The sequence below is a fragment of the Lissotriton vulgaris genome, chromosome 1_2 (genome assembly GCF_964263255.1).
Source record: "Lissotriton vulgaris chromosome 1_2, aLisVul1.2, whole genome shotgun sequence".
Lineage (NCBI taxonomy): Eukaryota > Metazoa > Chordata > Amphibia > Caudata > Salamandridae > Lissotriton > Lissotriton vulgaris.
The window spans coordinates 10614034-10638141 of NC_141686.1; the positions used below are offsets into that span (position 1 = coordinate 10614034).

The 24108-nt window shown below is 44.3% G+C and overlaps 1 protein-coding gene across 2 annotated transcripts in view; it reads left to right on the forward strand.

The window, feature by feature from the left end:
- ARHGAP8 (Rho GTPase activating protein 8) overlaps positions 1-24108 on the forward strand; it is an 877216-nt gene that overhangs the window by 324099 nt on the left and 529009 nt on the right. The window lies entirely within an intron of this gene.

The following is a 24108-nucleotide window of genomic DNA, read 5'->3' on the forward strand; positions in this document are numbered from 1 at the left end:
TTTTAATATAATCTAATATAAGTGTATTCTGAACCAATGGCGCCATTTTCTTAATAAAAAAGAAAAAAAATCCTACCCACAATAATGTAACATTTTCCAAGCTAAAATTCACAATTCAGGTTTTTCAGTTACCTCTAATTTTATTTTGATCAGTTTTTTCCAATAGAGGGTAATGCATAAACGCTGCCCATTGTTGCACCAAATAAACACTAAAGACGGGTCCCTTTGAGAGAGCTCACAACATTTTGATAGAAAGGTGGATCCATCTGTTGTATTTTATTGCTCCATTTTCCAAGGCAACACACAAAAAATACATAGATTTTACAAACTGGTATACACAAAAAAGGCAGTTTACTTTTCTCCCTGGTATTGCAAAATTGCAGAAAGGCGGGTATGGAGGACAAAGTACAGAGTGAAAAACATTGGTCCAAACAATGCATTTCACATCAATATTTTGTAAAGAAAGTTAACTTAGTTTCTGAACCTAGAAGATATGTATTTATTTTTATTCCTACTAAGTAAAGAACCCATCTCGTTAAAACAAGATGAATCCAGTTACCTTCACCAAAAAAGGAATCTCCACTAACCAGCAACAGTTACGGCCCAGAAAGGCTTATTTAGTGGTCTGTGGATGAGGATTTGATGTGTATATAATGCAAACACTACTTAAAATGGTTTTGTGGTCAATCCCTTGCCCATGATTGGATGATTTTAATATCTATCTCAGTCTGAGGTCTGCTCTCCATATTCCTATTAGGTTTGATTATTGACCGCCCAGCGATTAAAAAAAACTATTGTTGACAGTATACATGGTATGGGCGTTAGAACCACCTCTTTCGCCCATTGGTTTTCTTTGCCCAACACTTTCAGCTATTGAGACTTTTTCAATCACATCTTGGCCGCTGCACAGTGGCGTATTCATTGCTTAACCAAGTGCTACTGGCTGCTTGAGTGTATCCTTTAACCTTCAGTCACAGGCTTGCATTGATCTACTCGTGGGACCATTTTATTGTTTATTTAATCATTTTATAGACTTGTAAATTTCTGGCTTGTGATATGTTGCAGCTTTGCAGCTCTGGGCAATTTCAGCCCTCTCTGTACACACCTACACTTGCAGAGGCTTGTAGAGCACCTTAGGCACTCTTCTAAGGGTTCAGGACTGGGGGAACCACTTGGCAGTGAAAACTCACAGATGGCAGAGTCTAGGTGCAGATGCAGGGTTGTTGGAAGCTGTTATGTCCCTTAGGCTTCAGATCAGGAGGTCAACCAACTAGCCCTTGAAGTCACTCTGGGATCAAGTGATGCAGGTCCAGTCCTTCTCACCCAGGGAAGAGGGCATCATGAAGCAGGTCAGCAAATTAGGGCAGCAGTTCTTTCAGAGCAGCAGTCCAGTAGTGATTCAGTCCTTGTAGCACACACAAGTCCTTCTTCCTGGCAGAGTATTTACAGGTCCAGAAGTGTACTGAAGTGGTGGTGTCTAAGGTCCTTCTTTAATGTACAGTTTTGCTTTTGTAGTGTACAGATGCCCAGCCTTCCTGGCCTTGGCTCCAGATTAACTACAGGGGTATGCAGCCCTTTGGAGACAAGACACAACCTATTCAGGTGTAAGCGAGGCTGGGCCCAGCTCCTCCTTCCCATCCTGCCAGTGATAGCTTATCTAGTCACACCTAAGTTCCCATTATGTGTGGCTGTCCGAAAGAAATACACAAAGCCCAACTGCCAGCTACACCCATTCATGTGACCTGAGACAGAATGCAGACACTAAAAAACTAAGGCAAGGAAATGTCAACTTTCTAAAATTGGTATTTTCAGAATTGTAATTTTAAAATCCTACTTAATCTTAATTTAGGATTTTAAATTTGGATTCCGTAGACACCAAACAGAACCAGTTATCGCTTCCCACTTGAAAAGTAGACATATAAAATGTAATAAGGCAACTCCAGTGTTATCCTATAGGAGAGATAGGCCTTGCAGTGTTTTTCACTGCCAGGACATGTAAGAATTACAAGTACATGTCCAATATTTTAAAATACACTGCACCCTGCTCTTGGGGCTATCAAGGGTCTACCTTAGTGGTGACTTATATGTATTAAAAAGGAAGGTTTGGGAAAAGTTATGATCCCTTATCTCTTAAGAATAAGATTAAGCATGCTTTTTGCATCCCATTGCATAGTTAGCGGCATGTCGCCCTGTGGCATGCCTTCATTTAGGGGTCCTGGAAATGACTGTGTGCGTCTTTTCACTTCCTGAGTCGGCCTGTACTGGAAATTGAGACAAAGTCAAAAACGTTTGTGCGGCAGACACTGGTGATTACAATTTGTCTGGAGCACTACCAGAAGGAGCAACCGAAATTGGAAGAGAAGAAAATGGGTCGACAAACTGAAAGCTGACTGACACTTCTGCCTCTCTGCCCATGGCTGATTTAGATTTAACAAACCAAGGGTATTCCTTAATTTTTACAAGCCAAGCCTCTGGACCCAGGGTAGAATCCGCAGAGATACCCCAGTAATCAAAGACTTTCCACTCGACCGCTGATTGGGCGAATCAGCTTCATTTACCACACTGTTTGTGGCAAAAGTGTTACTGATGTTTAACTCCTCCAGATCCCCATCCCATCTTGAGATCGTTCTGAAGCCTTTGCCCTCCTTCATGATCCTGATAATCTGAATTAAGAGGTATTGCCAGATATTTGCGGCGGGAGGTTGTGCCGTTTGCTTGATCTGTGGCCTGCCCCACACGCTGTTAAACCCTTTGAGCCAAGACTGTTGTTTCAAGACTGGCTGTAGTGCTTGGAGCTTTAGAGTGACTTTGCATACTTCTTTAAAGCGTAAGCCGTTTTTCTGAGGCTTAATTAATTATTTTTCTTTCATTCTTTTACCTTCTTTCCCCCCTCAATTACTCTGATAAAAACAAAATCTGACTCTGTCCCCCTCATCCCCCCGTCACCCTCAACCAGGTAGCGACTCTCTTCCCTTCTTGGGCTTCCAACAGAGCTGCGCGCTAACCCCCCGGTTAGAAACCTGGGGGCTTTACTGGAGACTTGTGGAGTGAACCAGTTACTTTGTAAAACATTCAATGAGATAGGTCCTACCATATAAATGATGACCTGTAGGAAGACCACGTAGAGGACTTTTAGTATCCTTAAGTGAAGAGAAAGGGCCCGGCCTGGCCTCGACCAAGCACCGACCAATGAAGACAGGCCACTCTTTACTAATCTATGCCCAGGCTGCGGGACACCGATGTTGGTTTGTATGTTCTGGTCTGGCATGCTGGCAATTCCCAATGTAGATTCTCAAGCCGCTGTATTTTGCTAGGGTCCGTTGCCCTCACTTGTCTCTGCCAAAAGTTTCCCAACCCTGATTTTTGTGCGTCGACAATGTGCACTGGCAATTGCAGGCGTGCCTACTCCTGACCCAAGGCTTGCTGGGACACTCACACCTCCCTGGACCGTGAAAGGTTTTCCCCCTGCACTTCTGAATACAAATGCCGACTATGCACAGTTCTCCCCCTCGCAACTGGGCACGGACACTGACTTTCTGCCCCTGCGAGGCGCGTTGATCATTATAGACGTAGTTGCGGTTGCATGTAGTTTCTCCAAGCCTCCGGTCAGGTTAGTAATGTAGGAGTCACATCCTTGTATATAGCCGTGAGGTCCAGCGCAATACACTGGAAGGAGTTGTTGATGAGCCAATAAGCTTCCAGATACACCTTCGTGACTTTATAAGCCCTCCTGAAGTTCTCCTAGTGGGAACGAAACGCGTTGGGCTGAGCATTGTTTGCAAATGAACTTTAGAAAAAACTATTTGAAATAAAGGCTTTTTTTGACGCTACATTAATTGTATTGGACTTCATTGCCTGGTGCACCCCCACTTGTAGAAATCTGTCTGGATCTGGAACACAGAGGCGTCCCACAACAGCTGGCACTGGGGAGCATTGCGTAGGACCAAGAATTGACAGAATTAGCATGAGGTGCAGAGCTAGAAGACCGCCATTAGGATTTTGGACGTACGCATGAGTTGTCATAGGTTTTATGTGGGGCTCTGCAACCAATCACCTGGAACTGTTCTCAGACCCCAGAAAAGAGTAGTGCAAGGGTCTGCAGTTAGCCGTCCAAATCGAACTAGCAACTGATTCTTTTTCCATCTTCTCCAGGCTCCCGGGCATGTTGAATTACATTTCTTTTCCAAGCCTCATTCATGATTCATTCATTGGTGCTTTGGACATTTCGGAAAGGGACCCAGATGCCTCAAAGCACATCCATCAAGATATAATGTGATTTGTGCTGCAAACAGGTATTACTCGAAAGAAGGATTCTGTCCTTGGGGATAAAGGTGCTTACATGACTGTTTGAAAAAAAAGTATTTCAAATGTGAATAGATTCTTCTTTGTGTTAGTGGTGCACACTAGCACACTAGCCAGTAGGGGAGCCATGGAGTACCCAGTTAACAATGTTGAGGTAAACGTCAGCGGCATGGTGGCTATGGTCGATATTGGGGTAAGAGAAAAACAAGGTGCTGGACATTTCTTGGCAAATCCTTTAATTGCTCCTGATTTAGTGCCTGGACTAGACGCCTGTATGATTTGGACCCGGTCAGCTTTTTTGACCAGGGACAAGGACTATATGTCAATCTCAAGAAGAGACTGGGACCATTACAGATTTACAAAGACCAGAGAACAGTAGAAACAGGATCTGGGCAATCTCTGATAATGCAGTGGACTTGGTGTCAGTCACCCCATGCCAGGCCGAACGCAGGATGAAGCACTGATAGCGGGCCAAATGTTGGTGTTTAGGTGACTACTAGATCTACAGGGTTTGTTAGTTGCTGGAGGACCAACTGTAAGTAATTCTGCCAGGCAGAAATGGAATTCCATACACTTGTGGACCTTGGAAGGAAAGCCAGAAAGAGGTCTGTGAGTAAGTGGTTGGCAGGTATTACATTAGCTGGCGGATGGACTACTTTAGAGTGAGCCTGTGAATTCTGAGCCAGGAGCTAACAGAGGCTAGCTTTCCCCAATGTGCACAGAAACTTCCTGTTGTCACTGGCTCTTAAAGTGCCTTTTCCATGGCCCTTTGGTATTAAAAAGCCTCAGGATAGATTGGTCTCTTTGTTACATTGGCTAGAAAAGCACCAAGACACATAGAGGTTCTGTAGAACCTGACCTCATTTTTAATTGAGTAGTAATTTGGACATGTTAGTGCATAACTAGTTTCACTGCCAGTGTAGATGGGCCATTCGAGTGAATGTACATTGGCATTTTTAGTCCATTTCACCATCCCCTCTGCATCGGCAACAAGCATATATTGGTTGTGGTGTACCATACCACCTGGTATCAAGACTGTTCCTCTAATGTAATGAAGTAGTCCGGGTACTCTCAGAGATGATTTAAAGGGTTGGATTTCCCAAGACTGTAATTTCCATCCGAGGAACAAATGTAATCTCTTACTATAGGAGTGAGATGTGGGAGAAAAATTCTGTAAATTACTACTTTTCTACGACATGAGACCGATCTACAAATGGGTTGGTGAAACTGTTTAACAAGAACCTTAAGAGCATGTTGGAAATTTTACTGAAGAACTTTATGAGGAAGTAAGGTTCTTTCCTGCCATACCTCTTATTCGCCTACTGAGAAATTCAGAGGACATAGTTGAAGTTCATCCCTTGCAGCTTATGTTTGGGCACTCACTATAGTTAGAGAGTCACTCCAGAAGGATGCAGGGTACTATGAGATTGGCCTCCAGAATCTAGTGGTGCAGCATGCGAGTCAGGTGAAGAAAACACTTCAGACAAGCCAGGAGGTGATGAAGGAGTTGTTATATCAGAAAACAACACTAAGTGGATATCAGCAGGGTCTGGAGGTGTTGTTGCTTATTCCCATTTGTCCCAGAGCTTTGGAGGATGTGCTTTGTGGTCAATACAACATTGTGCACAAGATTACAAAGGTGAGCATTTTGCTGGATACAAGTTCCAAATGGGAACCAAGGAGGGTGATTCATGTCAACCCACAGAAGCCTTACTTCCAGAGAGAATTTACTGTAAACATGCATCAAGGGGTTTATAAGGACAGTGAGGCTCAGCCACCAATCTTCTGGAATCATGCCACTTTTTACCATATTGCACAGCAACGAGAAAGATGGATCTCTAGAAAGTATACAGCATGCCCCTAAACTGACTCCTAAGCAGCAAAATGAATCTAGAGAGGTACTGAGATAATTTTCCCATCTCTTCTTGCTAACCCTAGGGTTGATGCCTATCTGTGTACATTTCATAGATGCAAGGAGATAGCTGAACAGTCAAGAGCAAGGTCAGTCCGAGGCAACAGTCAAGAGCAGTGTCAGACCTAGTCCAAGAAAGCATCAAGATAGAAGTAGCTAAGATATTGGGCCTGGGAATGATTGAGCAGTCTCATAGTCCTTGGGCAGTGTTGGTTCCTACGTGCGGTCCATATACAAATGTTTTTGTGTGGACCACCAGGCTCTCATTGAGCTGACCAAGACCAACCTGCATTCTTTCCCCTAACTGAAGAGCTGGTGGACCAGTGGAGTGTTTTTAGTTTCTTGATTACCTTTCATCTGCAGTTCTGAACAGTTCTCTTTGGCACCTAGTGCCAAAAGGTGGATGCCATTTCCCATGCTCGAGGCTGTATACCAGTTAAGTATTGAGCCTTTTGATTTTTAGACTCAAGATTGCTCTTGCCAGCACCTTGTGAACCATGTTCTGTTATGGCTTGAAGAGCTCTGTATGGCTTACCCTGATGACTGCCATCTTGAGCAGTTCACTGGAGGACCACCTGAGGCACCTAGAACACATATTGATCGGGATACGTAGGGCACACCTGACCATCAAAATACCAAGTATGTCAGACAGTCCTCTGAAGTCTTCTCTTGAGTATAAGATGGGCAATGAGGAGATCCCTTTTTCTCACAGACTGTTTCCTAGGAACAGAGCTGGGCTGCCATTGAGACGGAATGCTTTGTGAAAGAGTGGGCCTGTCAGGAGTTTCCTGATTTACTTGTTTGGTGTTACATTTGTGGTACAGACAGATCACAAGCCACGTACAGTTTTTATGGCAGTGAAAAGTCAAAAGTTGTTAAGATTGTTTATCTCATTACAAGGCCTAGATTTCACTGTAGAACACAAAGCCGAAATGCAACACGGGAATGCAGATAAACTTTAGAGCCAGTCTTCCGAATCTGACAACCAGACTTCTGCTACAGTGGAGAACGTTTCTCGGTAAACTGATCTCTTTAAGGACTCCGTTGGGATGGGAAGGTCCTCTGCATAATAAACTGGCTGCTACCCCTTCCCTGGGTGAACCGATTGCATGTGCATCTGGTGTCTTCACATTTTTTTGACCTAGCTACCATGTTAATCTAGCTCTGTGCACTGAAGACTAGGCCAGTCCATGGTAAAGCCAGTGTCCAGAATGTGTGATCTGGAGGGGCACATCACGCATGCCCTCTTTACTGACATGGAACTTCTGCCCGTGTCCTAGGTTGTTAACATGCAGCAGTTGTGTCTGTGCACTGGTTTTTGTGGATTAATAGTCCTGAGCAGTCTAAATGGCCCCACTCAATCAAATGCTCCCTAAGAAGAAACACGCATGCTCTGGTACTGACATTCCGTGTGTGCGTTGATTATATGTTCATGGTCTACGTATTGCAGCTGTTTGATAGCAAGACTCTGTATCTGGTGGGAGTATGGTTGCCGGGACCAATGGATCCATTTTGGTCTTCCCCTGGTTAACGTGGCCCAAGTTGGAGGGTGTATACAATGTCTCTAGGCAGAAGTTTGTATTGGGTGCAATCCTGAAGCTGGAGGTAGGAGACCCAGACACTGAGGTGTGATGGAGCAAGGGCTGCCTTTAGAAATTATGCGCAAAGCTTTTAGCAAGGGATTGCTTATTTTTCCTTAGCATTCTCAACATAGTGGATGACAGGGGAGAGAGGCATGAGTCAGCAACCTCTGTTATTTAAAGTGAGGATGTTTCTAGGTGTAGGGCCTTTCCTTTGTCTTTCCCTTATTGCTAAAACAGGAAGACTGATGCCAACTTGATACACAGTCTTTACACTGCATTGTGTCGATGTTTTGAGGAATACTCTTGCTTAAAGCCGACCTCATGACTACCTGCTCTATGACCATCACCTAGCACAAAGGCTGTCTACACTGCATTCAGAAAATAGTATTTTAAAGGGAACTACCTCAAAGTTGTTTCTGTACCTTGGGCAGTTTATCCACATACCCTGTTTGCATATAGAGTATAATGAGTGTAAATGTGGGATCCAAACCATCTTACTTTGTTCAGTTGGAAGTTCATCTTGACTAAGAAATGGAGTGCTCCACAGAGAACTCGACATGGTGCTGTGAGACCAGGGCTAGTGTGTGTATGGCAACCAATCTCTCATTGCTGGGGTCATGATATGATCTTAGAAAAATTCTTACGTCACTCATTTACATGCACACACCACAAACACAGCGTTGATGCCATAAACATAAACAGCGGGAAACGGCCTTAAGAATGATTTTTTTACCAGTGGCCTTAGCGACTCCTAAACAACGACCTTGACCTGAATCACGACCTCCTTAACCACTACTTCATTTACAACGACTGATTGAACTAGCGATTTTCACTGACATTTGCCTAGTAAAAATTATTTTTGTGATAAGTGAGAACCTCTTAGACATAAATAGCACTACATGTAGCCATTAACGCAAAGAAAACATACACCTTAAATAGCCCAGATCTCTTGGGTTTGCCAGTGCTCGTTCGATGTTTGGTTCGGCTTAAACACCTCTTGTGATATCATCCACTAGAACACCCCTCTTAAATAGCTTTAAGGGGTCAGGGGTCTCTTTTCGTAGTCATTCCTTTTTAGAGATTCTTAAGTTTGTTCACATATGTAAAAGTGATGGCTACAGACTAGTAAACCAGAAATGTAAGCCATCATTGGACACTGAAACCCCTTTCAGAAAAGAACTTTATACATTACTTACAGACAAAAAAAAGCACAAGTGAGATACATCGATTCAAGAGTAAAGTCTTCTTTTTATTTATTCACATAGTACTAACAAAAGCAAAAAGGCTAACATATGTTTCATAAGATTTCACGTTTCATCAGGACCATCAATTTTATTTGTTACTCACTACAGTATATAAGCAAAAAGTAGACCATTACTAAAACATGATATTTGCTGGAATAGAAAAGAATAAACACACAACTCAATGTCTGTAACTTCATGAAAAACTGTCAAAGACGAATATTTTACAGAAACTCCCATAATTTAAACACCTCACTTATTACCAACATCTTACAGAGAACCTCAGACAGTAGAACACCAGTCATCAGTGAAACTCAGTATATAGCATCTCCTCACTTATTCCATAGCTTCCACCTTCTATGTACTTTGCCCCAATAGAAAAAGAAGACACCTTGGTAATATCTAGTGTTTTTATCCTTTCACCTTTACAATGGAATGACTTACTCATTTATTAAAATGACGTAAAACCATTGAACAAAAAGATATAATGTTACTCATGCACATTCAACTTGATTATTATCAAAATTCATAATCTCTGTTTATATTATCAGAATTCCTAATCTTAGTTTATGCAAACATTACTTGGCACATTTCTAATAACATCAAATAAACGCTGACATAAAAAATCAAATAGTTAGGATATACCTTCCAAAACTTATCGTAGTATACCCCCATATGAGTATAGTCTAATGTTTTCAAGGTATTTTTTCTTCTCCTACAACAAATGTAAAATCTTAAAGGTTAAAAGCACATTAACTAACTCCCTGATTAAAAACCCCTCTGGTCTGGCCACTTGCCTCTTAACTTCAAGGTGTAACCTGTATTATGGCCTCCAAAGATCAATGTCTTACCAAAGTTGCGTTCTCCAAATAATCTCCTTTTATTCTCAGTTGAATCCAAAATGGCCACCACCACCTGTTCTCTGCCTTCTAAATCTCTATGGTATGTCCTTTACTGTTTTTACTCGAAGCATCGCCCCATGGTTTTAGCGTTCTAAGGCTCAACTGCAATCTGTTAATCTTCCTAGTAGAACCTCTAATTTAATATCCTGAAATCTTTGAAATTGTCCTTTATTACTTACAGACGTAATAAAAAAATATATAGACTCTCTATTATGTAAAATAACATATAAGGTTTACATATAAGGTGGAGAAGTGTGGCTCACCGGTTAGAGGAGGCAGACCCAGAAGCAGAGGTCGGCCCGGGACCAGGGTTCAATTCCCGACGCGGCAGGGTTTGGAGCCCAAATTTCCACGGACCTGATAATTCTCGCTTCGGTGCCTACTTGAATCAGGGGTTCACGCTCTGCAACTCTGGGCAATAGCTTGCTCAATCTCCACTACGGCAGGATGCCTGGCTTTCACCTTGGGGGTGCCCAGCTGGGCTATCCCACAGGGAAAAACCAGGACGGGTTCCCAAAGCAAGCGCCGAGATACCCTTTGTGGTGATACGTGCGCTATATAAGAAACTACATTTCCATTTTTTTTTTTTACATTCCAAAATTATTACTTTAACAGGATACAGCCCTTTAATTTTCTTAATCCAGGATCATACCCCTCTTCTTTCATAACCACCAATCATGCCTCTCCACAAGGGATATTAAAGGGATGTCTATTAACCCTGGTACCAATAAGTTTTATGACGCAGATAAATCAAACAATTGGATTTCCCAATACTCATTAAAGCACCCTAGTAGAGCAAATACCCAGATCCCAAAAAAACGTACATTTTTAAACAAAACACATTTACAAGACTCAGATTCCTCTCCTTTACGTGATGCATCTCTTTTGTTTTCTTAATACAGGATTGAACCTCTATTTTATCATGACTGCAGGTCTGTGTTTAACCAAATATACTACTCTAGAAGTGACATCGCATGGATGTCTAATAGCCCTACAGCATGTCAGTACCAGATGTATTTTTTTTAGCTCAATTAACCTATTTGATTCCTTAACAGCCACCAAAGATCTACCTTAGGCTAAGTACCCAGATCCAAAAATGCTTACACTTTTTCAAATACATCTTTTTTTTCCAGAAGTGCAATCATTAATGAAGTCAGCATCTTTCGTCCTTATTATGATTCGAACACTCTACTATCCGCTCCATAAGAAATCCTTCTAAACATTCTTCTAAACCACTGTTAATTCACCATGTTCAGTGTATTACCTTAATGTAACAACATTTCTTACCAAGTACTACGTTAAGTTCAATATTCAAGTCTTGAAAGCTACTTAACTTTTAAATAAATAAACTACATTTTAAAAAATCCCAAGTAAACACAATTTCTGCAACAAAATTAATATATGATCGCACCAGTATTACTGTTCGGACCGCTGTACAATTTTCTTATGCATAGAACCACTGTTTCTATTATTGATACACCATAATCTAAAAACTAACATATAGTACCATACTGCTCTCTTCTAATGTGAATTCTTGTGGGTGGAACATCCCCTCTACCATAATATAACTAGGCCTGGGCGGTAAATTCCGTTCCGTTCGCGGAATTTGGGTACTTTTGCGTTCCGCGGAGAACGCGAAATTACCCAAAAGTCTGTGTTCCGCGTCTTTGCAAAATTTTTTGCTTGTTTGCATTCACAAAATGCGTGTTCCTGAGATATTTCCTCCCGAGCACGCAAACAGCGATTGCGAACAGCAAAACAGCATCGCGAACAAGCAATTCCATGTGTTTGCCGAATTTCTGCTTGTTTGCAGAGATTTTTTACCGTTTCGCAGAGATTTGCGTAACGCGATTACCCAAATTCCGCCCACCCATAAATATAACTAAACATCAGATGTACATTTTTTAACCAACTTTACAATCCATCTCTATTTGAGTGTTCACACCATTCACTGGAGTGTTTTGAAACTTCTTAAGATTGCCTGTATTGAATTTAAAAAAAATACATAATCTGAAGACCCTAGCCCCCCTCATCTATGAGTTCTAATTATTGTTATTCCTATTAAACTAATCTTCGAAAGATTAGTTAGTGAATGCTCCTCCCAAAATTGAAACGCTAGTGAATACTTGAGACCCTTCTAATTGGAAAACACATGTTCTCGCCATCTAATTTTTAACTTCCAAATTACTGACCCTATATAGATTTCCTTCAGCATTCATGATCAGATGTAGACAGAAAGTAGTACTATCACTTCTCATTCTTATCCACAGTGCATCTAAAACCCAAGTACGTAAAGGTTGAGCAAACGTGCCATCAGATAACCTAGAAAGATAGCAGCCCCTATTGCTTGCAATAAAAGATCACAGATGGTTCCCCAGCTCAATCACACCTTGTGACAGTAATCATTAGTGTTGAAAACTGAGTGATTCTGGTGCACTTTATTTTGTTTAGCAAATATCTTTAAATCTTTATTATACTTTTGTATGGCTTCCCGTGACTTCAGGTTCTAGGAGTGCATAATATTGAACTTTAGACTGGTCCACGTCTGGTTCTGAGTATGCACAAGCGCTGAAAGAACTTTACTCTTGTTCTGTTTTATTACTTCTAAAAAAAAATATTTATTTTCCATGCCTTCACCGTCATCAAAACCATTAATTCCTTCCATCTTACTTATGTCTAGAACGCCCAGGCGTTGCAAAGTGCTTTTTGAGAGCACAGGAACATCCAGGCCACCTCTAACCTGGCAAGCAAAGGCAAGTGTATCCCACTGTAGAGAACCTTCAGTTATGCCAGTAGCAGTGAGCAAACATTTTAAGCTACACATTCTATTTCAGTAAATACAAAGCAAAGTTCTTTGAAAAGTGGGATTAACACGTTTACCCGCCTGGGGACGGTTTGCATAAATGTAAACTCACGTATCTGCATGATAGTTATGGTAAATAGTGTGCACCTATGTCAAGAAAAACATTTATATGTGAAACATAAGCAGCCCTGCTTGTAAAATTTACAGCTAGACAGAGTGTATTACCATTCGAAAGTACCTTTTTCATGATAAATGTTTATAGTTTAAAATGAACCAGAGTAAGACTAAGGCATCTGGGCGGTGGCGGCTGCTCCAATTTTGGTGTAGTGGTGCAACGCGGGGGGACGCGGCGCAGGCTCCCAGGGTTCCATGACAGCACTCCTCTCATGTTGGCCTGAGCGGGCTGACTAGACGTTCGCTCAGATCCAGGGAGCCTGGGGTTTTTCTCCAGAAAGACCGTACAACACAGCTGGGTTGGAGAAACACAAGTGCACACGTTTGTTTAGCTGGCCTGAGACAACAGCCAAAAACACATGTGCACTTAAAAGTGCCGAAACACTCCTCCTTGACAGTGACTCTCGGCAGGATGACCCCGCCCCAGCCCTAACCTTAGCTGGGAGTAATGAAAAATAAAATGATAATAAACTGTTTTTTATCATCATTTTATTTTTCAGTGGGGTGACGTTCTTCCACCATAACGGAGGCGCTTGTGGCTATGATCCTCTTGTACGATGTATAGGGCCTTGGAAGTAGGCAGCCTGGGGTTTCTGAGACGAGATGAAGAATACTCCCATGGGAGCCAAACATGGAGATTCACGAATCACTTACCAAATTTCCCAAATGTTGCGAACTAGTGTCTGGGCCTGCTGGGAGGGAATCAGGTATTCTTCCAAATGATTCTTTTTTTTAAACCTTTATTATATCATTCACAAAAATTACAGGAGTAGACCTACAACCACAGGGGCCGGACACCACATTCAGGAGATATATATAAGAAGCTCAATAACACAGCTCTTCAGCCAGCAACCCTGAGGTCTGGCAGCGGTACAGGATATACGTTGCATTAAACACAGTGCCTTCCAAATGATTCTTAAACCAGTGTTGTCACGTCTGATGAAACTTGTCCTTGGTTCAGTATGTAATTGACATTATTGTGTTTGGTGGAACAGTTGTATCTGTCCACTTGATGAGAGAAAGTGGGTTGTTTGGGATAGGCCAGCCAGAGCTGGAGGCAGAGTCGGTCCGTGGAGCTGCTGAGGTGCCATTGGATTGTATTGAGGCTGGTCAACAGACAGGAGAGAAGTGCAGAAGAACATCTGATTCCTGTATTAGTTAAAGAATAGCTTTATAATTTTTCCAAGATCTAGGCTGGATCTTAGTTCAAAATTATAAAACCCCAGAGTTGGGAAAACAAAATGTGTCTGCATTTACGGGTCTGTTTGGAAAACCTTTCTTGCATTGTCTTTCGAAAGTGGTCCCAATTAGAACACAAGAGACTAGAAGTCTGGAAATGTCACTCACTCTCTTCTTGAAAAGCACGCAATTAAATAGACACTTGTAGAAAGGACTGTAAACGTTTCCCTAGAATTGGTCCTGCGCTGTTCATTTTAGCTCCATGAATATTAAGATATAACTCCATGCATTTGATTAAAATAGAAGCATTGATTTCACACGTTACCAACATACACTTAATAAAGCATACTGCAAAAAGCAAATTTCTTCCTTTGCACATTGCATTCGGTGCTGAACTCAGTGCAACAGTTTGTAGCATGTTACACTGTGAGCATATGTTTATAATTAAAAAGATGTCAAGATGTTGAGAAGGGTCTTTGAAGGCGAAGTTATATTTAGATCAGCGAGTTGTTTTGGTGAAAAGGAATACATGACAAATACTGCATTCATAGTATCTTACACTTCAGAGAGGAGTGTTGATAACACATTCTATTGCAGAGCAGTCAAGTCAAAGTGTTACAAGTGAATACATTATTTGCCGTCATTGTAATTTCTTATCATTTTGGCGGCCTGCAATGTTGAACCACTCTAAAGTGGTTCAATATTGCAAACAGCTAAAGGGATTAGAAATGAAATGTGTTAAATTGATACATGTTCCAAATTGCACAGTTTTAATTCAACAATACCATTCAAGTCCCCTGCAGGGTGTACTGATTAATGCTCTTTCTATGTGGTTTAGGCTCGGAGAGAAACAGAGCATTGCTGTTTGTTCTTCTTCTCTGTGAACTTTATATCGTATGTGGTATTGCGCATTTTATTGTAGCAGTATTATAGATTTTAATTTTTGACATGCGTTGAGATTAAATCTGTATTTAGGAGAACTGGTTGTTTCATTGAGTTGAGTCTTGTTCTTTATATATAGCACCAGTTGGACTGCCAAAAGCCAGGAGGGGTGGAAGGGTTATTTATGACAAACGACTCTCACATATTAATGCATGAATTAATTTGGAAAAAACTGCCAGCGGATGATTACTCCAGACGTGCGTATGGTTAGGGCGGCCCAGTTCGGATACTACCTAAACAGGCCCAGACTAAAAGCCAACGTATTAATAAATGGGCACTGTGCATTGCAACGAGCCCCAGCATATTGAACCTCTATCCCCGGTGGATGTGGCGGTACGAGGGGACTCGAGGAAGGGCTGAAGGATCCGGGCTCAGCCAAAAGTGTCAACATGCCTTGTTTCAAAGGAGGCCCTGCTGCAGTGAGATTCCTTTTTCATTTTCAACTCTCCCTGACATTTTCACTTACCTGGGCGGCTGTACAATTAAGGCATCCTGGGAGATGTAGTTTGCAGTATGGCGAACAAACTACATCAGGTGAACAGCATCGTAGAGGGGAGGAGCAGGCCCGTGGCAACCAATTAAAGGCAACAGGAATAAGCATGACGACTCATTGGTCTGGCGGAGGGCGCTGAGGGAGACGGATTCTCGAAATGCATTCGCCTAGCTGGAATCTGTGTTTGGATCAATAAATCCTCTCCAACCTTCCCCTCAGGGTCCTGCTTCTTCTTGCTGAGGGAGTTTTTGATGGTATTAATAAATATATCAAACTTCATGTTCCTTTTATTTAAGTACTGGCTCTACAAGATTACCCACACATTCATTACTTTTACCTTTCTTGCATCCTTATGCACAGGCTAGCTGTAATTTATTGCTATAGAAGCATTTCCATTGTACGAAATTAGTCGGAAAAAAGCTTTGACAACGCCAATAGATCTCGCCTTTGTGAGAGCTATTGGCTTTGCCAATGTCTGTAAGGTATGTTGTACAGCAGCTTGGCTTTTTAGCATGGCTAAATGTTTGTGGCATGGAGGAGAGCGGCATAGAGGAGAGTGGAGTGGAGTGGTGTGGAGTGGAGTGGCACTGAGTGTGGTGGAGTGGTGTTGAGTGAAATGGTGTAGAGTGGAATATAGTGGAGTGGTGAGTGTCGTAGAGTGACATTGTGTGGTATGGAGTAGCGTAGAGTGGCGTGTGGTATGGAGTGGCGTAGAGTGGTATAGAGTGGAGTAGACTGGAGTAGAGTAATGTGGAGTGGCATAGAGTAGAGTGGAGTAGCGTGGAGTGGCGTAGAGTAGATTTTAGTGGTGTATCGTGCGGTATAGTGGCATTGAGTGGAGTGACGTAGAGTTGAGTGGGATAGAGTGACGTAGAGAGGAATGCAGCTGCATAGAGTAAAGTGGAGTGGCGTAGAGTGAGGGTGCTTAGAGTGGAGTGCTGTAAAATGGAGTAGAGTAGGGCATTTGTGGGTATAAAGCATCAATGGAGACGGCAGATAGGGTGAAAGCAACATAAATAGAAAGCCAAGTACCTGTGTTAAAAGTAGAAAAGCACATTGCATGTCCAGGAATAATACTGAAATGCTTATAAAATAAACAAATCGTATGTTCCAAAAAGACAAGGAAGAATGCACGTACTTGGTCCATGCTCCAGGGAGGAGCTTATACAGGAAAGGAAGCTAAGCAATCAAAAGATTGCAAATGAGTGACAACAAAAGCAACTAATGGTATGCTGTGGGTGGATTGTAAGCCCACTGAATTGTAAACAATTCATCTCGCAGCACAGCACATGCATTGTACAACAATACCTAAATATATGGATTGAACATAGTTTGGTTGTCTTGGGCAAAGTAGCAGGTTTGGGTGTGCTGGTGTCAAGAAGTTGGTATGCTAAATACAATAAGGTAGTTGGTGTTGTAGTTTGCTCTCCTAGTTTATAACTCGTCTAAGCACGAATATTAGACTTAGCTCATTAAGTGTTCACTTTGAATAAGGTAAAACCCCATGATATCGAGTCTTGGAATATATTTTTCCATCATGTTCTCATTTTCAATTTCAATATTAAACCCATAATCAGACCTTGATGTTGTACCTTGTACTATGGACCATTAGCAAGAGTGACTCCCGTGCTCACATTCTTCCACCCGTCACAGCCTGTGCCCAGAGAGGTCTGAGACAGTAACTGCAATGCAGTCTTCCATTTGGCCCCATACCTACATTGTACCACGCTTGGCCGCTCCGAGGCTATTCTTGGTTGCAAGCAGCAGAACCAGTTGTGATCCGTGACATCCTGTGCAATGCCTCTTCAGAGTGTCTTGTGGATGGCTCTTTTATCAAGTAGACATTTCACTTTAATGACACCGCATGGAGCTTAGTTTTGTGATCTCACCCACATGTTGTGTTCAGACTTGTGCTTGGGTCAGCACTTCCCACTATCCTGAGCAAATCTCAAAAAAGGGTCAGAGAGACTCTGCCTGGCTCAGACACTGGACGTTAAGAGTTGCAGTTAAGGCCCCCTTCCTGACAGGCAAAAATGCACACTACACGTGTATTACGGGGAAGAAGAAATACCAATTTGGTCACAGATGCACAGTTTAACTCTCTGAAATGTGAAAGAAGAGACTACCTACACCTAGACAGCACATCTCTGCCCCGCTTTCTACCTTGTATTCTGGTGGAGATTCACCCCTCGTGGTTTTGTGGTGCAGCCAGCTCGGCATAAAAACCTTGGAACCCATTTTATCCTTTTTTTTTGTTTTTTGTCCTCATTCTCCACCCAACTAGCTCCATTCCACCCTAGAGATATCGACACACTGCCTCAGGAAACTGGATATGTCGGCGTCTAGGGGGTTTGACCTTCGCCTATCAGTGTTGTCAGATACTCAAAGGTTTTTTAAGGAGACCTGTGGGGAGCCACCGTACAGGGCATTAACCAACCCATCCACAACAGGGCGCAACCTAATGTCTCCGGATGTACCTGCAAAATAGTAGGACAGCGTAATCTTCGGACAGGGAAAAAAAAAAACATCCGTCATCTCAGTGTTGCCCCCATTTCAAGAGATTCCAAAAGGCTTGTTTATTTTGGTTGCCCGATCTCATTAAATCCAATCTAGAAAACTGCAATATTGATGCCTGCCAGTCCAAAAAAGGTGGTGATGTAGGTTCCTTCCATTTTTTGCAAATTTCTCTCCTGGTCAACAGGATGGCATAGATAAGAAGTTGTTTAGCGGGCCTATAACGCCCTCCGATAAGCCAAATATTACCAATGAGGGGTTAATTATAATGGGGCAGCCAAGCGATGTTGTCAGTAATCTACTTATGGAGTCCCAAAAGGAAGACAGGGCTGGGCAGTCGCAAAACATGTGGAGATCAGAACCAGATATTGTCCCGCACCACATACATAATACTGGCGAGCCCTTTGAAAATTTTGAAAGTCTCTCTGGTGAATAATAGGCCCAATGCAAAGTGAAGAGGTGATTCCTTCGGAGCCATGCTGGTTTAACTACATCTCACAATGTCTTACAGGAGTTTAACCATAGACGTTCAATATCCTGGTCCAAGAGATAACCACTCCAAAGCTTATCAGCCAGTTGGAATTCACCATCTACCTCATCTAATATTGCATGGTACCAGAAAGAAACTTTCTTTTTTGCCGGGACTTTATTGATAAGCTGAAACTCTAGATGGTTACCTCCTCCAACTGGATATTTACTCTGGGTGGCTATCTGCGACTGAGCCCAACTAGCCATCTGTAAGTATTTAAACCTAGAGCGGCTAGAACCAACCCTTTCCCTGAGAGATTCCCACGAAATAAGGACTCCTATCACAAACGGATCTCCCCAAACCTCCACCCCGCTTCTCTCAAGGGTAAGACCAGTCTATCTTTAAGCCATCCCGGACCCCCTGGTGTATCCCACAAAGGAGCCATACTAGAAAAGTACCCACTGCTACCAAGTTTCTCAACTTAGCCCATGTTCTAACTAAGCCCTGTAAGGCCTTTAGCTTTATTTTTTTTATTTTTATTTTTTAAACAATTTTTTATTGCAGATACTCAGACATGATAAGGACCACATTGGCATTGTAATTCAGATAAAACAATTACATACTGGAATGCTGATCATGGAGCCCCCGGTGCCGCATCGGCGCATAGCCCAAAAGTCAGTCTGACCATATCTTCGAGTCTTTCTCGGTATATCACCGCCTTAGCATAAGGGGTGTCCACATTGGGCATCTGCTTTTCAGTTTTTTTACTTGTATCCCCCCTCCCCCCCACAACAACCATTACTATGAATAGAGAATCGGTGTAGCATCCTCTCGATCAAAACTTAACATTACAGTCATGGTAGTGGCATATACAGTTCCCGCCAACCCCATCCCTCCCCCCCATACCCGGTAAACAAGTGGTGCAAGGACATCAAATCAAACATTGCGTGACTGGCGCATCTAGGTCCACTCCTAACGTGTCTCTTCGTTTCCAGCTCGCCCTTCCTCCTAACCCGGGGCCCACTCACGAGCCTCCCTCCCCAAACCCACTATCCAGCCCATGGTATTGTCTACACTTTGACCAGACCCTTTTAAACTTTTTCGGGCAACCTCTTGATTTATACGTCACTCGCTCCGCCGCCATGTAGAGGTCTAACCCTCTCCTCCATTCCTCCATAGTGTGGACGGTCACAGCTCCCCAATATTTTGCAACGTCTCTTTTCGCTACTACTAAGGCCAGTGTCAGGAATACCAGTAAGGGGCGGGGGAGGTCAACATCATTAGTCATTCCCAAGATGGCCAGTTTGGGCTCCTGGTCAAGTGGCACAGACAGGACCTCCCTTAGTTCATTGAAGATGAGCGTCCAGTAGGATTGTATTTTACCACATGCCCCTAATATATGGAAGAAGTCCCCTCCCTCATGTTGGCATCGTAGGCATCTATCATCTAGTGTGTTCCCCATTCTGAACAATCTCACCCTATCAAAGTACGTCCTGTGGAGCACGTTATATTGGATAAGGCGGAGCCGGGATTTAATAGCCACCTCCCTCGGGTGCATGAGGATTAGGTCCCAGTCAATATCTTCCAGTGTTCCCACATCCTGTTCCCAAGTAGCCCTAAGCTCCGCCAGATCTCCCAGCATGTTGTTCGTGAGTGTTTTGTATGTGAGTGACACAGCCTTGCTTGGTATCTGCTCCTGCAATAGTCTGCCTTCCAGTGGCGCATATTCCGGGAGACCCTCTAGTGTCAAAGCCTGCGCCCTCCATGCATGGCGCAGTTGAATGTATTTAAAAAACTGCGAGCGATGGAGCCCATATTCCGCCCTCAAGGTTGCGAATGATTTCAGTTCCCCCCTGGCGATGACATCTTCCACCGTGGAAATCCCAATGTCGTCCCATTGCTTAAAGCCAGTGAGTTTGTGGAGCTCGGGGAGCCACGCGCAGTGCCAGAGTGGGGTCTGTCGGGTGGGCTTCCTATCCCATCCTGTGCGTCTCGTGGCCACTCTCCAGGCCCGGAGTGTGATTCTCGTGGCCGGAAGTAAGGACTTCTTCGTCAAACCACCGTATAAGTATGAAAGCAAATTATGTGGGGACAGTTTGGTACGCTCCAGTACAAACGTAGGGTGGTCCGCCGGGGCATGGAGCCAGTCATTAATGGGGGACAAGTGCTCCGCCCAATAATAGGCCTCAAGGTTCGGTAGCGAGATTCCACCGCTATACTGGTGTCGTTGGAGGGTGGTCAATGCTATTCTCGGCTGCTTACCCAGCCATATAAAAGATCTGAGGTCGGCATGTATTCTGCGGAGGAGGCCGTCCGGAATTGGATAATATTCATTCTGCAGGGCATATAAATATTTGGGCAATATTACCATTTTGTACATTGCCGCCCTACCCAGGAGTGTCAAAGGGAGCTGGCGCCAGCGGGCCATATCAGCAGCGGAATTCACGAGTATTCTTTCAACATTTCTGAGATGCGACAGTTGCCTGTCCAGCGTGATGAATACTCCCAGATATTGGAAGCCCTCCGCGGACACCACCAATCTATCCGGAAGAGCGCCCTCACTCGTGTCTCCTCTAGGGTCGAAAAGGACGGACTTGTGCCAATTTATTGCGTATCCGGAGTAGCTGCCATAGCCGTCCAACTCCCGGAACAGTTCAGGCACTGTGGTCTGTGGATCAGTGATGTAGAGGAGTACATCATCCGCATAGAGGGACAGTTTTTCTTGTGTTCCGTCTGCGTCTGTAGCTCGAAAACCGGAAATCTTCTGGTTTTGCCTAATCCTGGCCGCCAGTATCTCAATTGTCAATGTGAAGAGAAGCGGTGACAGAGGACAACCCTGTCTGGTGCCTCTTTGGATCAAGATTTCACGGGAAAGACTCCCGTTCACCCGCACCTTGGCCCTCGGGTTGGTATAGAGCAGGTGTACCCATGAGCGAAACTTGGGGCCGAAACCAAATTTTTGTAAGGCGGCCTCAAGGAACGGCCAGTGCACGGAGCCAAAGGCCCTTTCAGCATCTAAGGAAAGGAACCAATATGGCAGGTCCCTATGCTTCACCTCCTGCAGCCAGTTATGCGTGCTTCGGAGGTTGAGTTTCGTGACCCTGTCTGGTAGGAAGCCGGTTTGGTCTAAATGTATTAGGTCTGGTAGAACTGTTCTTAGGCGTCGCGCCAGGACCGTGGCAAGGAGTTTCACTTCTGTATTCAGTAGGGAGATGGGACGGTAGGAGGCGCAGTCCCCCCGCGGCTTGCCCTCTTTGTAGATAGGGACTATGGTCGCCAAGGTGAGGTCAGTGGGTAAACCTCCTTCCTTATATGCTTCGAGGAAGAGATTTTTCAGGTGTGGTGCTAATATGTCGGCCGTGCACTTAAAAAATTCCGGGGTAAACCGTTAGGTCCCGGCACCTTACCCGGCTTTAGTCCGGCAATGGCAGCTTTGACTTCTTCTAAGGAGATGTCGGCCTCTAACGCAGGCAGGGCCTCGGCATCCACCACAGGGAGGTCGACCTGCGACATATAGAGGAGTGAGTCCTCCCATGAGCCCAGTTGTCTGGCTTCATAGAAGCGTTCATAATAAGCCGCGAACGCATCCACAATGTGGGGGTCTGAACACACAGTCGTCCCCTTCTCATCAGTGACTTCATCCACCCACTGCGCCATCCTTTCCCTACGACTAAGCCAGGCTAGAAGTTTACCTGATTTATCTCCCACATCGTAGAGTCGGTGTAGTGTGGCCAGGTTTTGCGTTCTCGCCTCATCTGACACCAGGTCTCGATAGCGTCTCAGATAGTCCAGCAGCTTACGCAAGGTCGTTGTGGATTTAGTAATCAAGTGTTCCCTCTCCAACTCCACTATCGTTCGTTCTACAGTCCCCACCTCTTCCAGTAGGCTCTTCCTCTCCTCCACCAATCTGTTATTGATCCTGTCTCTCAGCACCGGCTTCAGCGCCTCCCATAGGGTCACTGCTGAGTCCACCGACCCCTCATTTTCGGCCAGGTAGACCCGTGCATCCGCTCTAACGCCTTTAAGTATTGTCTTGTTCGTCCGGTCCCAAGCGGCGAGACGCCACGTGGCCTCATTCTTGTGTCCAGACCGGCTCATCGATATTCGCAGTGGCGAGTGGTCTGAAAGACCCCTTGCCAAATATTCTGCCGTACCTTCCATATTTATTTCCTGCCTAGGCATGAAGACATAATCTAGTCTGGAGAACACCTTGTGCGCTGCCGAGTAGAATGAGTAGGCCATAGTGTTCGGGTGTAATAGTCTCCATACATCAGTCAGGCCTATCTCAGATATCATCTGAGCCAGGGGAGTCTGAGTTCCTCGGTTGCTAGTCGCTCCTGATCTATCCATACCCCTATCCATCACATCATTGAAATCACCCCCCACTATCTGTATTGTATCCGAGGTGTCTAGGAGTATGGTCGCAAGCATCTTTAGCGCATTCGCCTGCAGTTTGGGTGGAGCATATATTGAGACTAGAGTGTAAGTGCGTCTGCGCCAGGACCCCTGTACACCTACACATGTTCCTAGTGGGTCTCCCCACGTACGTGTGACATGGAATGGGAAAGTATTCTTAACAATAATTGCCACACCCCTGGAGTCAGTTGTGTATCCCGCATGGCCCAACACCTTACTATGAATGCACAGGCCGTGCCTCTCAGATGTGTCTTTTGCAGGAAAATTATGTCTGGGCCTACCCTCTTGAGAAAATTGTTCACCAGACCTCGCTTAATCTTGTTACCCAGACCATTTACATTCCACGTCAGGACATTCAGTTTTTCAGTGGCCATGAGTACAACAAGAAGGCACTTGCACCCCAGGCAGTGGGGCCAGGCATGCGGGCGAACGCCCGTATCAAAAGAACCATAAAATGTGCCAATCCCCATGACTGTGTACACCCAACATCGTAGCTCTCCCCCCTCAAACAACCAAACTGTACGAACAACCCCTGCTCGCCCCACCCCCACCCCACTTGTACCCCCGGCCATCCCGCCCGTACAACCATCGACGGTTCGGACTACCAGGCAGCAAGGTCTGTCGCCCACCCCTCAAACAACCCCAGCTAAGAAATGTCTAGCTGTCCAAACTCAAGTTCTGAAGTGGTGTATGCCCACCCCAAAGGACAAAAAGTGTTACTTGCGTGCCCCAGAGCAAAGAACTGCTATGTTGGATCTCAGTCCCGTAGCTTCTCAGGAGTGGGAGTCTTGCGTTTCAGGTTCAGTAGTCTCCGCAGTGCCCGGCTCTCCTTTTTCCAAATCTCGGATGGCAACAGCTAGTGGGTGCAAGGATTGCTCCGTCTGTTCTTCTACATCTGAGATGTTCGTATCATCCTCGTGATCCGTCGCATTTCCTGATGCTGGGAGCAGGCACCTGAACCTTGACCCCTGAGTGGGATCCTCAGTGGTAGCAGCGGCGCCACGTCCCCGGTCTCCTCCGGTCGCTACCTGTTGGGACGGGTATGGTGTCCGTTGCGAATGCCTGCCTGCCCGATGATGTTGTGCCCTCTGTGACCCGTTTGGGCTCCTCCTGAAGTTGGCCGCCGCCTGCTCATCACGGATTCTACGACCCTCCTCCTCCGCCTCCCGCAGCAGTGG